This window comes from Cynoglossus semilaevis, chromosome 2 (genome assembly GCF_000523025.1).
Source record: "Cynoglossus semilaevis isolate Cse_v1.0 chromosome 2, Cse_v1.0, whole genome shotgun sequence".
In the NCBI taxonomy this organism is placed as follows: Eukaryota; Metazoa; Chordata; class Actinopteri; order Pleuronectiformes; family Cynoglossidae; genus Cynoglossus; species Cynoglossus semilaevis.
The window spans coordinates 11,855,711-11,859,373 of record NC_024308.1 but is presented as its reverse complement, the minus strand read 5'-3'; positions in this window follow the sequence as shown (position 1 = coordinate 11,859,373).

Here is a 3,663-nt window from a genome sequence, read left to right as displayed (position 1 = left end):
GACAGCGCGAGCAGCGCCAGCAGCGCCGCCGCCGGAAGCAACAGCAGCAGCAGCAGCAGCAGCAGCAGCAGCACCGACCCCGTCTTCCTCTCCAAAGATAGCACTTCTTTCTCATTTGCTCTGCTCCTATTGTAATAATAGCTGGGAGGGGGGCGGAGGGGAGGGGGGTTGGAAATTAAACTCATTTTATCTGTGAGCAGGTGGATTCCTATTTATCATTAACATGCATAGAATTTGCTCAGTGTTATTCCTTGCTGCTGCCACTGATGGAACGTCATCCAAATAATGTTGGAGGAGGGTCTGCTTCCCCCTTTTTTTCTTCCTTCCTTTTTTTTTTTTTTTGCTTATGCTGGAGTGAAATTTATAGATAAAAGTACGAGGATTTTTTTTCCCTGCAATTTTCTGCAAACGGAAACTAATTCTGGGAAGCTTCTTATTACAGTGCCGGCTCATTTGCTTTGCATTAAAGGAGGGACAGGAGCGACATTAGGATTTCTGCCAGATTTCCCGGAGATGCTTCAACATTCACTCTTATATCATTAGTAACGTCCCTCCTCCTCCTCCCTTTACCCCCCATCCCCCCCCTCCTCCTCTCCTTACAGAAGCCCTCTTCCTCTTTTAACTGGTATTAAACAATCTCTGCTCATTATTGGGCCAATAATAAAACGGGAATATATTTGACTTCCTGATTTAGATGGTATCAAAATATTGGAATGTAAATGTGTAACTCTGAAGACATGATATGGAGGTCTATAATGACTCTCTGTGTCATTTTATAATAATTGTGCCGCCAGATTATTGGTCTTTTATTCAGGCCTGGGATTGTGTCTTTTTAATTTGTTTGGGATTTTTCATCTGTTTTGAAGCTGTTTTTAGTTCATCCAATTTTGGTAACAGGATATAAATGTTTAAATTGGTTTCATCTGAAGAGTTTATATATCTTATATACCTCCAGCAAATTAATTCACTATATATACAGTATATGTATACATATGTATACATAAGTGGCCATTCATTCTTCTGATGTTGAGCATTTGCTACAGGACATACTGTAGAGTAGATACACTGTATACACTCACCTAACACAATACTTCATTATTGTACCTTTTTGTGTTTTTTTGGTCTATGAATTTTACAGCTGACTGCTGAATGTGAGTTTAAGAATAAAAACTAGTTGTTGTGTAGAGGTGTAAAGTTAAATTTCAGATCAATGTTTTTTATATTTTTAAAATTATAATACGTTTGTTGGAGTCTAATATCAGTTGACGCTAAGTTATAAATAGCTGTGTCATCAACTGATTTGATGCTTTTGCAACTCATGTCCACGTGTATATTATTAAAAAGAAATTAATACAGACGAGGTCCCTGAGGTACTGCTTTGGACAATATCAATATCGCTGCATAAAACCTGGATACCTTCAATCATTAAATTTAGCAATATTATGTCAAATTTAAGGGGAACAAAAATCTGATGAATTGCAGTGTAATATCTGTTTCCCTCTAAATCGGGTTTACAAAATGGTTCTGTTGACCCTGAGGTCGGATCACGTCAGTCCACATCTTGGTCGGACAAACTTCAATAACTCATCCTGTTTTCTTTGACATCAACAGCCACATGTTATCATGTAGCGGCAACAACATCAGCCAGAGCAGAGAGGGATCATGGGAGCTACAGTGTGTCTGCAGGCAGGATTAGATCCGCTACGAGCAGTTATTCAAACCCATGTTTATGGCCAGATGATGATGCGTGTCTCTGTCTCCTTTTCTCTCCCCTGACAAATAACATCATGGCAGCTCCACAGCACAGCTGACAGTCAGCCAAGCAGCCATGCAGGCAGGCAGTCAGCCATTGTTTTGTAATGTGTTTCACTCTGCCAGCGCTGATCCTTGCTAAGGTACTTACCACACCATTGTTGTCTAAGTATGCTATTTTCTGGCTGGGCACCTCCACTATAGAATAGGGTGCTTTCCCCCGTTCCCTTTTTTCTTTCTTTTTTTTTTTTTTTCAAAAAAGAGGTTTGTTGTGGTTGCGTCATGCTAATCCTGCTGTGTGATATGTATATGTGTCAACACAGAGAAAGAGAGAGAGCATGAGGAGTCTTAACCCAGCAGAGAGATGGCATGAATGGCAGATAGATAGACAGGTCCCATTCTCCTCCTGCTGTCGCCCATGACACCAAATTACTGTTTATCAAAATAAGAGCAGCCTTATAATAAGGATCCTTTAGGAGTGTGGCATCTAATACGCCTCCAGTGTGCCATTATTTCTATAGAAATGTTCACCCAGCATTTAAACCAACATAAACAGTATGTTGGAGGAGGACTTGCATCTACTGACATTATTGATTCATCATTCATTTTAATGCAACTGAAAAAAGTAATTTTTTAATAATCAGTTACCACAGCAATTAAAATAATTTTCTTACCTTTTCCTATTTTTTTATAAATCTTTTTGCTGCTCAGTCCACATGTACTGTATATGATGAAATAAACTGAACCCAGAGCTGGTCCTTGAGGTACTCCTCTCCAGGGAAGATTCTTAGGTTTGAAAATCACAGGCTGTATATTATAAAAGGATGGAAGAAACTTGAAAAGTTGAAGCCTTGAAAAGTGATTGAAAGTGTTGTAGCTGAGTTCAAATGTTCTTATTTTTCTGACTGTATCACAGTTTTAATCTCTTCTTTGATGGAACCTGATGCAAACATTTTATTATATAATATTTTGGCTATATATTTTTTAAATATTTTTGAGCAAATTTTAAAATCTGTTGAACTTATAAGTATTGTTACTATATATTGTATTGTCAATATATATATATTGAAATATAACAATATTTTTCTTTTTCTATAATAATACTAACAGTCATATATCATTTTGGATTTTCTTGAAACTTTCTCGCCAAAGCACCTACACTAGGAAATATTTCTTCCTGCAGACTGGTGAAATATTTCTGATTCTGATAAAAGTTAGAATTTAGTATATGATGAACATAAAAATGTGGTGAGACTTGCCCCGCTGCAAACGCCATTGTTCAACATTGTTCAACAACTTTTATTTCATTTACTGTTAAAATATAAAAACAAGAGAGAAAAAAACATTAGCAGTAAAACACAGGTGTGTTTCATTTGTTACATATGTAAACTCAGCTAATGCTAATTGAACTAATTGAAGACAGAAATAGGGCTGTGTTCTAAGTCTAAACTTCAGCTGCATCTCAGCTCGTTTTAATGACGACTCTCAGACAATTATTTTTCCTGTGTGTGCATATTCTCTCTGCCCGTTTTAACGGTGAAGAAGAAAATCTGGGGAAGCAATAATAAGCCTAATATAGAAACATATTTGAACCTTGGTGCTACGCTAAGCAGATTAGAAACACTTCTTGTAGCATGTTATCATAGTATCCTGCGCAGCATATTGCAAAACTTCTATGGAGCAGTTTTTTCTCCCCCTCCTGGTTCAGTGGAAGATCACAGTTAATTCAGCAGTGTATGGTAATGTAGAGCTCTCTATCGCTGCCGACATCACACATGCTAACAAGCTTAGGATAAGCCCAGCCTGGAATGGTATGAGGTATGAATTTCTGGAACCAACGTGGACTCTGCTGCCAAATCTCACTTCAGCAGAAACCACTGAGGTGATTCCTCTGCTTAAAAAAATTAGTGC